Source organism: Sarcophilus harrisii, chromosome 2 (genome assembly GCF_902635505.1).
Source record: "Sarcophilus harrisii chromosome 2, mSarHar1.11, whole genome shotgun sequence".
In the NCBI taxonomy this organism is placed as follows: Eukaryota; Metazoa; Chordata; class Mammalia; order Dasyuromorphia; family Dasyuridae; genus Sarcophilus; species Sarcophilus harrisii.
In genome coordinates this window covers 371640342-371654291 of record NC_045427.1, presented here as the reverse complement: position 1 = coordinate 371654291, position 13950 = coordinate 371640342, and the positions used below count along the sequence as shown (strand labels likewise).

At 38.4% G+C, this 13950-nt stretch overlaps 1 protein-coding gene across 4 annotated transcripts in view; it reads left to right on the top strand.

Moving 5' to 3' along the window:
- Positions 1–13950, top strand: part of SIL1 (SIL1 nucleotide exchange factor) — a 328425-nt gene that overhangs the window by 163308 nt on the left and 151167 nt on the right. The window lies entirely within an intron of this gene.

Here is a 13950-nt window from a genome sequence, read left to right as displayed (position 1 = left end):
GCTCTTTCAGTGGTAGGCACAATTAGCGATGGAATCACCTGATGTTTCTTGGATCTTCTTTGTTTCAAGGGTCTGCTCAGTCTTTCTCCAATGGACAAGGCGAATACGGCTCTTTGGCCCCCATCTGATTCCTTCTCCATCTGTAGAGATACAAGCAAACCCTCTTCCCCCAAGCAGTTAACCTATCTGGTCCCTTCCATTCACCATGTTCTGGATCTCTCCAAATCACCTAGTGATTATCTAGAGATAGTAGAGCTGCACTTACTGGACACTGCTCTTCTGGTGGGTTATAAAACCTGTCTGCCGAAGCCAGTGCATCTTTATCAAAAATCAAGAAGTTAATAATATAAAGAGCTAAATTTAGAAGTTCTCTAGGGTTACTTTTTCTTTTATTTTTGGAGGAGTGTCTTGATGTCTCTGTTTCTCCTCTCTACTATTGCCTGTCCTTGAGGAATAAAAGGTATGCCACTGGTGTGTAAAATCTGAAACTGCACAAAAATGTGCAAAATGTTTAGAAGTATATGCAGGTCCAGCCCTCTTTGTAGTGGCCAGAAACTGGAAACAGAGTGGATGCCCATCAATTGGAGAATGGCTGAATAAATTGTGGCATATGAATATTATGGAATATTATTGTTTTGTAAGAAATGACCAGCAGGATGATTGTAGAAAGACCTTGGAGAGGCTTACATGAATTGATGCTGAGTGAAATGAGAATGATCAGGAGAATGATCAGGAGATCATTGTATACTTGAACACCAATATTATATGATGATCAATTCTGACGGACATGACCCTTTTCGGTGATGAGATGAACCAAATCAGTTTCAACAGAGCAGTAATGAATTGAACCAGTTATACCCAGTGAAAGAACTCTGGGAGATGACTATGAACCACTACATAGAATTCCCAATCCTTCTATTTTTGTCCGCTTGAATTTTTGATTTCCTTCACAGGTTAGTTGTACACTATTTCAAAGTCCGATTCTTTTTGTACAGCAAAATAACTGTATGGACATGTATACATATATTGTATTTAACTTATGCTTTAACATGTTTAACATGTATTGGTCAACCTGTCATCTGGGGGAGGGGATGGGGGAAGGAAGGGAAAAATTGGAACAAAGGGTTTTGCAATTGTCAGTTCTGAAAAATTGCCCATGCATATACCTTGTAAATCAAAAGCTATAATAATAATTAAAAAAAAAAAAAAGTATGTGCAGGTCCATTTTCTGTTTTTATTGCTTGTGGCACACCCATAATTGCAAATGCATGTAGAAGGAATTCAGTGACCATATCGGGCTGTCTCTTTTGCTGCTGGTATCACAAAAGTAAATCCTCAAAAGGTGTCTACTACAGCATGGATAAAAGACAGAGAACCAAATGATTTATAATGGGTCACATCCATTTGCCAAATCTCATTGGGTCTCAAACCACTAGGGTTCTTCCCTGGAGGGAGTGTAGGAGCGTGGAAAGGAAGGCAAACTGTACAGGCTTTTACTATGCTCCTAGCTTCCTCTCTTGTTATCCCAAATTTCAAATGTAAAGCTTGAGCAGCCTGATGATATTTAGAATGATTTTTGGGCTTCCTGAAATAAAGGAGTATTGGCTAACATGGTTAGAAGTTGATCTACCTTTGAATTTCCATCAAAAATAGGACCTGGAAGTCCACTATGAGAGTGGACATGCAAGATATAAATCTTACCTGGATGCTTTCTCACTTGCTCTTGAAGTGCCTTAAAGAGCTGATATATATTGGAAGCTACAAATTTTATTTGGGCTGTGGCAATTCGTTGTATGACACCTACTGAATAGGCTGAATCAGGTATTATATCTACTCCTGGATAAGTAAGAGCTACCATAATTCCATACAATTCATTCTGTTGAATGAAGAGTAGTCTCTTTATAGTTAAGTCATGAAAGTATACAGGACAAATGTTATATTTGGATGCATCTGTAAAGATACTTGGTCCCTTAAGAGGAACTTTAGAAATCTTTTCTTAAAAATCCATTGCCAATTATGTAATAGCCGGGTTATCTTTAATAGAGACCCATGTGTAAAATTTGGAGCTGTGGCCAATAAAATTTGCCACTTTGGCATCGTTTCACAGCATACATTAATTTGTGCATTGGTATAAAAGGTGTATATCTTGTCAGGTCTTATCCCAGATAATTGTACTTCTCCCTAAATGGTCTTTAAAAAGATTCTAGCCTCAAGCACTAGGTAAGGAGTAAGGCTTTGGTCTGGTTGTGTTGGGAGGTTTACCGACTCTATCATACTATCTGCTTGATGAAGGACTGCTGTGGGTGCTTCTTTTGTAGCAAAAACTGATATTTCCAAGGGTTTTTGAATAACTTTCAGCCACATTGGATAAAGCCAGTTCAACTTCTCTCAAAGCCTCTTGAGCTTCTTTTGTAAACTGATGTCTTGAGGTTAAAGCAGTATCTCCCCTTAAAATGTCATATAATGATTGTAATTGATAGGTAGTCAAGCCTAATAATGGTCGCATCCACTGGATATCTCCTATCCATTTCTGAAAGTCATTTAAGGTGTTTAGCTTCTCTATTCTTAAGGACAGTTTTTGTACTGTAAGGACCTTAGGATATACTTCATATCCTAAATATTGAAAAGGAACATGTCTTTGAATTTTTTTCTGGAGTTATGTACAATTTGTAGTTTCTTAGTGTTTCTATGGTAGACATGCTTCTAACATTTATTCCTTAGGTGCTCATCCCAATATATCATCCATATAATGTAACAACATAACTTTTGGAAATGCTTTTCTTACTGGAGTAAGAGCAACAGCAACATATATTTGGCACATAGTAGGGCTATTATTCATTCGCTGTAGCAAAACTGTCCATTCATATCTTTTATAAGGCTCAGCTAAGTTAATACTGGGCACTGAAAAGGGAAATCTTTTCATATCCTCCTTATCCAGGGGGATAGAATAGAAACAATCCTTAATGTCTATAACCCAAAGAGGCCATTCTCTAGGCAACTGAGTAGGAGATGGAAGTCCAGGCTGAAAAGTTCCCATAGTTTCCATCTGTTCATTTACCTTTCTTAAATCAGTCAACATCCTTCATTTTCCAAATTTCTTTTTTACAACAAATAATGGGGAATTCCAAAGACTTAGAGAATGTTACAAGTGTCCTTGGTCAAGTTGCTCCTGTATTATATCTAATAAGGCCTGAATTTTTTTGCTACCTAAGGGCCACTGTTCTATCCACACTGGTGTATCAGTTTTCCATTGAAGAGGAACAGATGAGAGTTCGGTTAACAGCAGCCCTGCCTAAAAAACCAAAGTACTCATTTGTAATCCTGAACTCTTGTAAATTGTCTCTTCCCCACAGATTGATGGGGATTTTTTTCAACTACAGAAGAAGTAATAACTCCTGTTTCTCTTTCAAATGTCTATCTCAAAGGGGTAGCACTGACTTCAGCTGCTATTGATTCTCCTATGCCAGACATGTAGGTGTCTGCCTTAATCTTTGGCCAATGGCTGGGCCAATTGGCACCTCTGCTTGTATGATCTACATCTGTGTCTACCAATCCTTCTAATGGTATGCTATTTATAAAGATAGTGAGTATAGGTCAGTCAGCTGTAACTGCTGCAGTCCAGAATATTTCTGGATTTTGTTGTTGTTGGGAGTCAAAATCTGGGCAAATATCACCAAATTGCCTATCAGGAGTGTGTATCAGTAAACCTGATGCTACTACTTCTCCTGGGTGATGTCACACGTTGTATATCTGTATTAGTGACTGGGATATTAGCTATACAATCCCCAGTTTCCCAAATCAGTGTATGGATGGATACTGTTTTGTAAGCACTCTCAGGAGGTTAAGCTTACTGTGCCTGGAGGCAAGGGATTCATAGGCCGGAGAGGGACAGATTTCACTTCTCCAGGGGATATCTCAATAGTCCCAGCTGCATATAACTCTATTCTCTCCAATTGTAATCCCTTTCTCCCATCAGGTTCCTTCTCAACTGATTGATCATGTTGGAGTACTGAACTTCTAAAGACTCTCAGGATATAACATCAGCTGGCATCATGCCCCAAGTGTTTTTTGCTTGGGGCCCTGGAGCTGAGCCCTGCTTCCCATTTCCTTGAATCAGTCTACATTCTGATGCCCAGTGGAAGCCTCTGTTGCATTTTGGACATGGGGTTTTGTGTCTTGTTCTCCCACCCTGTTTTCTCACTTTGTCTTTATGCCAATATTGAGCTTTCAGATGCCCTACTTTACCACATTGAAAGCATTGACTAGTCTCTCTGGAAGTCTCTTGCCAAAAGGGACCCTGTCTTCCCATGTTCGGATCTTGAAAAGTCTGCATCATAGTCTAGGTATAAAAGGTATTTGTGCCCACTGTGGCAAAGCATCTTGTGATCTCCTCTAAAGGAGCATCTTTGTGTAATCCTAGTATAATTCTTCTACAATCCTTATTAGCATTTTCTTTAGCAAGTTGTCATAGAATTTCTGTTGCTGTATTTTCACCAATAGTTCGTATGACAGCCATCTGTAGACACAAAATCAGCAAAGGGTTCATTTTGGACTTGTGCTATTTTTGTGAAGCCTTCCCTTCTATCTTGTTTACCTGGGATAAAGCCCCAAGGTTTGATAGCAGCAGAATCGATTTGCTCATATGTTGTCAAAGGGTAATTAATCTGAGCTAAAGTGTTTACATAAGGACCTACACCTGTTAGTTGCTCACAGGTGATTGGAATATTAACTCCAAGTTGCCTATTTCATTGGGCTTGTATCTTACACAGTTCACTATGCTCCGAAAGACACAACAAGTTGTGTCCTAGTTCTAAACATGTCCTTACTACAGATTTCCAATTATTAGGGGTTAAAATTTCAAAATCCAAATTCTCTAATACCATCTTAACATAAGACAATGTAACCCCATAAAGAGTGCAACCTTTTTTCTGATCTTTGATAATTTCCAGATTAAAAGGAGTATATCTTTTTTTTTTCTTGCCCTTAAGAGTTAAAACTTTTCAATCACAGGGTTCATTTCTATTCTCAAATCAGCTGTTTCCTGCCCTTCCTCTTTAGCTTTAATTAGTGTCCTTTGTAATTGTGTTATAGACACAAGCTGGCATTTGTGTTGTAGACAGAGGTGCTGCATGGATGATGATGATAGTGTCACTGTCCCTCCCACTCATCCTCCTCCCTCCACAAAAAAAGGCAAAATTGAGAGGGGAGGTTCAGGAGATGGGGAATGCCCTAAGGGCACCTGCTGTGAAAGTGAAGAAGCATCACACCCTTTAAGCTTATTGGCTTGGTACTTAAGATTCAACTCTAAGCCTTTCAGCTGCTTTGTCAGCTCCTCATACTTTCTTTCTCAGACCTCTTCTTTCTCCTCATACTTCCTTTTCTGGATGTTTTCCTTAAAACTTCCTTTTTCTTTAGAATTTGTGGGATTCTTTAAAGCCAATTGTATTATATTATACATAAGTAATGTTTCTTCAGGAATTAAATCAGGACCCAAAGTTTCACAATATTCAATTAGTTGTTCTCCCACTATTTCTCACATAATTTTTCTTCCTTAGATAGCCAAGGAGACATGCACTCTAATATATTTAAGAGCCCAGTAATCTGCCTCTCAGTTACCAACAAACCTTGTTTCTTTATTAACCTAATTATGCATTCTACAGAGGAGGCTCTGTTCTTAATATTTGCCCCCTTTCAGCTGAAAAACGAAAGTGACTAGTTTAGCCTTTACCAGAGTTTCCTGCTTGTTTGTTTTTATACTCATCCTATTTCTGGGTCACAGGGACTTCTCCACTTAGCTTACAGTCGAGTCAGTCAAACTGCTTTGTGCCCTGCTTTGCAAGGCCTTGTGTTTCTGGGGCCCCACATTTGGCTGCCAAAAGGTAATGGCCAGGCTAGCTCTCTGGAGGACTTCGGGATTAGCTCAAGTCCTTGGTCTTTAGGTGGAGAAGTGAAGGAGGCAGGAAAGCTACCATGTGGCTGTTCAAACATAGAGTCTGAAATCTTCTGTGTCTGTGTCTGAGAGTCTTCTGTGGCTGAGACTCCCTTAAATACCTCAGTAGAATTGCATCACTGCAGCACATGGAGCCTGTGCAACCATTACATCACCATAGAGAACCATTATCTCACACTGAGTAGGTGCTCAACCATAAGCACCATGCTGTCCTTGGTTCAAGTATACCTCTTCAGAGTTCTGGTGCTCTACAGAATGTAATTCTTTTATCTTCCCAAAGATGGAGGTTGGGGAGTAGTAGGTTTCTCTTAGAATTCTTTTGAGTGAATTTTATGTCTCTTTTCACCTTATCCACAAACTTATTAGATACGATTGTTCCTTGGTTAGGGAAACCAAGGCTAGTCTGTATTTTCTCATATTTTTACTTCACATGTTTATGATTACCTAAATAAGAGTTAAGGATACTTACTGGAAGTTTGGATTATAATTATCACTATTACAAAAATGGCAAAATTAAATGCTGTCCAGAAGCTCTCTTCTTTTTAGTACTTTTGCCTATTAATTTTTTCACTCCTTATATCTTGAAGAAATTAAAAAAGGGTGGGAGCGATTGAATGGGGGACACCAAAAACAAACTTTACTTACTTAATAGTTTTGCTCTAGACTGACTACTGTGGTCATGGATATTACTCAGGGCATAAGTACCATTTTTGTAATCAGGAGAAAATGGACTCTTAAGCTTCTCCTCCTTGCTTTGCTAGCTGCAGTTGAAATAAATGATCTTTTACCTGCAGCTGATATTTGGCAAGGAGGGATGATTCCTGTGTGTGTGGCTGGGGCGAGGGGAATATTTTGTTCATTTCTGCCAGCATTAGAAAAAAATTACTTTCAAAACTTAGTTCTTCCAGCCACATTTTGTGCTGTTCAGTTTAGAGCAACAAGAAAAGCTCATTGACATGACTAGAGAAGGGATTTGGGGAAAATCAGGTCTCTGGAATTGAATGATCTCAAGTCACAAATATTAAAAACAAATCTAGGACTTCTTCTGTATGACCCTTAATTCCTCAATGTAGATGTTCTCTTGCATGAAGTTAAGTCTGGGCTCTCCTTATAGATAGGCAAAGTCATCAGCATCTGAATGAGCTTTGTTTTTTGAGGTAGGACTTCAGATTGATTTGATTCTCCTTGTATATTGTGGGAAATTGCTTCCCAATGTTGAATTTCATGACAGTGCCCCTTGCATATAGCTATCCCATTTAACTAAGACCTGGGAATTAGCTCACTGTTTACATGTTTATTGCTTGCTTTGTTCAGCTCTAAGTGTCATCAGGCAGTCAAGTGTTCTCAGGGAGAGGAGACAACTTTCAGTAAGAAATGAATGTCTTGATTGTGCCAGGGGTGAACTCTGAAAACTGTGTCCCTTTTAATCTGTAAAATAATCACTCTGAAATTATGTCCTCTTTGATTCGGGGTCTCCCAAACTTTAGAGAGTCTAGGAGAAGACATATTTTCCTGACTAGGCCTTTTCTAAGGCAAATCATCCCCCATTGATCTTTTGGGTAGCCAGATCTTTAGGAATTTTATTCAATTGGAGATCTGGGTGATATTGAGTGAATGAAACTTCAAGATAAGTATCTAGGCCTAGGGGCATTGGCTCTTTTTTCAACTGGGAATTTTAGCCTCAGACGTCTATAACGGTCATTTCTACATTCCAGATCTTTGCAGAAGTCCAAAGTAGGAATTCTGTTCCTGCCAAGGGACGCGCCCCCCCCCCCATTCTTGGCACAGGTGCCTACTAGGACTTTTGCCTGTTGTGAATACATTCTCTTCTCAGTGTTAACTTCTATTTCCCTAACAGGAATTTGCCACTCAGAAATCTGCCTTCCTAGCAAAACTGACTTCTCAGTGTCAATAAACTTCCCTTTTGTCATTCAAACTTTTCGGGGGGTTCGTTATTTCTTTTCATGCTGGACTTGCATCTCTAACCAAAGAGGGGATTCCCACAATTCTGCTCTGCCAGGAGAACAGTATCAGTTACATATTAATATAACATATAATACATACACATGTATATACATTGTATATGATGACATATAGTATGCATGTATATGTATGTTTATGTACATAGCTAGATAGTATAATACCCTATTAATCATTAGGAAAACAAAGGGCACTAGCTGGTAGTGAATGGATTTCAGTCTTTGTCAGCAAAAAAGAAACAGAATGTATCTGCTGCTTCTTTAAGGATAGAGCCCTGTTCAATTATTTGTCATGTTTAACATGCTCAGTTGTCACTATTCACTGGACATTTAGATGCCTGGGGATATGGTCTGAAGTGAGTGGACTCTTCCATGTGAATCAGATTCTAACATGTCTCATACATGTTCTTCCAGTGCCAAAGAAATATATTCCATTTAAGAAGCCTGCAAAATTTCCTGTCATTCTATTAATAGTGTGGATAAGCTACAGTCCCTTTTATCCAGATAATTGGGGTAGATGACAGTGTAGATCCATACTCCAGGACTGATTGTTCCCCATCATTAAGAAAAGTGGAGGGAGTATCTCATATGGCATTGTGTCCAATAATAGATGCTGAGTGATCATGGTTACTGTCTGGTTTTCTTAGAGCATAAACAAAATCCTGCCTGTTTCATCTTTCTATCAAACACAAATCACTATGGCAATAGGTTTGTGGATGGCTATGCCTCCCGCTATGCTCGCTGTTTGATCATCCAGGAAGAAGAAAAATAAGTTCAAACACAATCTTAAAATAATTTATTTTCTTTTCTCCTTTAAGGCTCTCTCTTGCACAAAGCAGGTGTTTTGCTGGCTTCTCATGAATTCATATGGTAAATGTACTTTTGTTTTGTTTTGTTTTTGATTGATATGGACATCCCTGTTACACTAATTGCAGAGTCTTATAGGAGACAGCCATTATTATCTTAGGGACAGTGTAAAACTTTACAATGAAGACTACTTTCAAGGGAATATATATAGGAAGAATAAAGTCTCTTCTATTTTAGTACTTAAATCCTTTGCAAGTATTTACCTCATCAAAGCTATTTTTAAAATCCCCCTCCCCCAAAAAATCAATGATAAAAATGTTCTTTGTATCTTAACTCTGTAGCTATTGCATGCTGCTTTTTTGCAATTGATTTACAAATTTTATTGTCAAGCTCTAAGGATGCATATGGATTGCTCAATAGTGTGACAAATAGCTGGACTCTGAATTATGTATTGTATTGCAGTGAATTCATAAACCGTATTTCTTCTTAGATTATTTTAAGCACAAGACTAGTGAACTGTCATTTCTTCCTTATGACTTAAAATGTGTGTATGCATGTGTATATCTGTGTGTGTACATTCAAAATGGAACTGAATATCAGCCATTTACTCTGACAGAATTCACAATGTTGGGCTGAACTGGGCTTTGAAGATTTCTCTCGGAAAAAGTTGCCTGGACTTGATTTGTGCAGACCAACTCAAGGCATGACTGGTGTACTCCTCTCTGAGCCTCTGGTCATTAAAAATTCTGGGAGCAGATGGGTCTACTAACTGAAAGCTTCTTCCTTTCTTCCTTGCTCTTCCCTAGTTCTTTTTCCTTGTCCTTTCCCCAACTGTACTGTATGCAATCACTTGTGCTGATGGATGTACAAACCTTTTGCAGATGGTTTGGTATCATTCTACTTAGAAATATCATCTGTCTTTTCTGAATGGGCAACTTTATATGTTTAGAGCTTCTTTTCCTCCACAGAGAGATATTACACTGCCGTTTTTCTTTTTCTTTCTTTTTTTTTTAAAAGCAGAAATGTTTACCTTGCCTGGAGACTAGAACTGTCCCAGGTAATGCTGCTTGTGTGTAATCTTCCCCTCTCCCCTCATCCCCCGCCCTCCATCACGCACACATATTCCCTGTTTTTCTTCATCCCATGTTTGTGTATTTACTAGTCTATCCTGCTTTAAAATAGACATAAGGAGGCAATCATCTTAGAGCTTTAAACTGCCACTGGTTTGGCCATCTGCCTCTGGAACCTGACTCTTGGCTGGGCTGGAAGGAAGTGTTTCTACTGCAGGTCTTGCATGCATTATTCACAGCTGAGATTTCACATTCACTTAAATGAGCCTTCTAAATATACAGAACTTTTTTCCTACTGGGTTCTTTGCATGATTCTGCCTCAGGGTACAGTTCAGATTCTGCCCTAATTATACTAGAGCTCAACTTTCTTTGCAGAGCATTTAGGATTCTGGGTAACAAACATTTTTGGGAGGGAAAGAGGGAAAAGGGGGCATAGATTTTTAAAATTGCAAGGAACAATTGATTTATTATTTTGGAAGATATGCTTCTTAGTGGGGAAATTATCAACTTAGGGATGATTCAGTATCATATTGTTGAGGTTCCTGTTTTTACTGAGACAGTAATATGGCTTCCTTAACCATCTCAGCCACTTAGTGTTTCAGCCCTCTTGCAGTATGATGAGAATGTTTGGGCATCAGAAGTAGAACTAGTCTTATAGTAAAAATCAACAATTTCTGGGACTCTTGTCATTGTCCTTTCTCCATTTTGATTGCTGCAGAATTGCAAAATATCTTGGGGTTTATAGGCTAGTTTTCTATAAAGACCACATCTAAAATCCAAATCACTCCGACTCTTATTTATTGACCAACAATAAGTTCCTGGCCAAGCCTCACTGGTCATTGTTTGGGTCCTCATTGGCTTGGAGTGAATATAAATAGTAATTTTTTTTTTTAATTAAGAGAGGCCATTCTTTGCCTCATTCCTTACCTAGCAGTCTGAGACCTGTTAAAGACCAAATATTTACAGAAGAATTGCATATGTTAAACATATGTTGGATTGCTTGCCATCTAAGGAAGGAGGTGGGGGTAACAGAAAAAAATTTGGAACACAAGAGTTTGCAAGGATGAATGCTGAAAACTATCTATGCGTATATTTTGAAAATAAAAAAAAAAACTTAAAAAAAAAAAAGACCTTAGCTTAAAAATGGTAAAGTTTCTCACTGCCTCCAGGGCCATCTCCAGTCATCCTGATCCTTGCTGTTGGACCCAGTTGGCTCCAGAGGAGAAAATGAGTAAGGTGATTTTGTACAGCCTTCCCACTCTCACTTAAATTAATTCATTTGCATATCATTAAATCATCTCCCCAATGTTATCACCTCCTCTTTGAAAATGAAAAACAAAAACTAGTTCCCAAATTTGTTTTGTTAATAGAATAGTTAGAGAATGGACGCATTCTCTATTATTTAATTATTTAATCTTTATTCACTCACAAATTAAGGATTCTTCTCATCTGAAATATTTTAACACATGACTATATATACCCTTTTCCCCCCTGAATTTCATAAGCTTCCATGATAGAACTACCTCATTGAATTAAATCAACATGAGACCAGTTTTCCTACAACCCTTCTTTTGGGTATAGTCATTAAATTTTTTCCTAAATTTTGTTATTCTAGGTAGTATCTAAAACATTGATGTATGATGGCTACCTATGACATTGACCCTGTCTGGGATTAGTTCTCAAAAATACTACTTTGAAATGAAAATCTGTTTTGATTGCAACTCATCCTTTTACCTTAACATCTCTCCCACCCTCTATCTTTCTCACCTCTTTGATGTGAACTGAGACCACGCTGTTCTCATTGGCAATCTTATCTCACATGAATAGAGGCAATATTTGGGACTGTTACCTTGTCAGCAAGATCCACCGAATCAGTGAGTGTAATGTTCTTCTTTTTTCTAAAATAATATGATCGTTCTCTGGGAACAGGTTTCTCAGTCGGGAGGAGAGTGAAGAGGCTTCTGAAGGCAGCCTTAGTTTCAGTTCCGATCAATAATCACCTCAAATGGAGCCAGCTGTTAAAAGTTCAGCCCTTTATTGTTTCTTCGAAAATATCCCAATTAGTTTTTTTTAGAGGCCTATCCTCTTTGGTTCCAAGAGCTCTTGCAACTTGTCCTTTAGCTCTTCCAGCTTCAGCTTCAGCTTCAGCCTCCAGCTCCCTCTGAATTTCTAGTTCTCAATCTGGTCAACTGACTCCTTGCTGAGGCTCCAAGAGCTTCTTTATATATGATCTCTTAAAGATGTGAACCCAAAGGTTGACTCCTCCTCTGAGAGTGGGATTGTGGGAGGTGTAACTTGTGAATCTCCTGGACTTGTGAACTCTAATGTGTGAGCTAATGTGTGAACTCTCAAAGCATTGTTTCTATCAATTCCAATGAGTTAACACTTTGTAAACATTCTAACAAGTAAGGACCCTGCAAATAAAAGGTTCCCTAGAACAGGTGTACTAGAACATATTCCTTCCTACAAGTAACCTTTGTTATGTAATGAAACATTAGGATATTAGCATATTCTTCTTCCTGTATACACACCATGTAATTGTTGACATAGAGGTAGACATAATGGGAGTTTGAGTTCTGTTCTCAACTAGGACTCTGCCTAACTCTCTGTACCCCACCTTCCTTTTTTTCTCACTGCCTCTGACCTTTAAATAATATCCCTTGACTTACTAGATTACCTTGATCTGCCCATGTGTCCTTCATGAATAAAGAATTTTCTTGTGGTGGCTAGGAGAACATCTTTTTGAGTCTTTCACAATCTGAACCACTTTCTCTCAGAACTTGGTGCTTCATCACTACTAATCAACCAGGAAAGTATGAGATAGAGAAGGGCTAGAATATATGAGCAAATGTATTTATGAATAGAGACCTAAAACGGATTTTCTATAATCCAAAGGATTTAATATTAATATTTATAAATTGGGGCATTCTTAGGTTGTACACATGTGTCAGGATAAGTATTCAGATTATTATTCAGTCATTTTTAGTCATGTCCAACTCTTCATGACCTCATTCGGTGTCTCCCTGGAAGACATACTCCAGTGGCTTGCATTTCATTCTCCAACTCATTTTACAAATGTGCTAAGACACATAGTATGAACTCAGGAAGAAGTAACAAGAAGACTTACTTTAAGCCGTGGGCTTTACCTATTATTCTGACTAGCTGAATTGTACATTTAGGCAGAGAGCCATGTTCATAACTGTGTAGGAAAAAGTTCTGTTTCCTTAGAAAATTTGTTAAGGTGTGTCTTACTCTTACTATTTTAACTATTATTGGGAAGACAGTCAAAATATGTTACATTGTCCTGGATCTTTAAAAAATGAAATATCCCAGTGGACAATAACCCTTTTCTTAAGGGTAGGCACAAAGGGGAAAGAAGGGAGGGGAGAGGGGGAGAGAGAGAGAGAATGTAAAAGGTGATAAGAGGGAATAGGAAGGAAGAAGAAGGGATTATAGGAGGAGAAAAGGAAGAGGGAAGGGAGAAGAATAGAGGGAGCATGTTTGCTCATGCTCCCCCAAGCTTGGTGAACGATAGATATTTCTACATTCCCTACCTCCCCTGGATTTTGCTCTGTGGCTTTTTTTTTTTTTTTTTTTTTTGACATTGACCTTCAAGCTGTTTCCAGAAGTATCCCAGGCTTTTAGTGTAAAGGGCATTTGAACTGACAAGCTATGGTCTGCATTTTATGGATGCCCTTTGAAACAGACTTTATTGTATTCTAAAAATGCCTCCTTGTAGGGTACTTCGTTATGGCCTAGGGGCCTCAGAGTAGGTAAACTCTGTGCATGTGCAGATTCCTTAGCCATTCATGTATTGTTCATTTTAAATATAGTGGGTGATTAATTTTAGAGGGATGGGGATTTGCTTTTCTCTGCACCATAAGTGTAACACTTGCTAATTTCATTCTTCCCACTCTCCATCTGAAATGAGCTAAGTCCTCAGTGCCCATCTTTTAGTACCTTTGTGTTGCCAGCCTCTCTTGGCAAAAATTAGGCTAATGTCTCTGACGACTACATTAGCTACTCAAATGAGGTTCTAAATTGAAGGTATACTATACCAAGTCTATCTCTAAGGTATTACCTTTTTCTGCCTTTTATTATTCAAATTCATTATCTCAGTATTTCATAGCAGACTTGCACACTG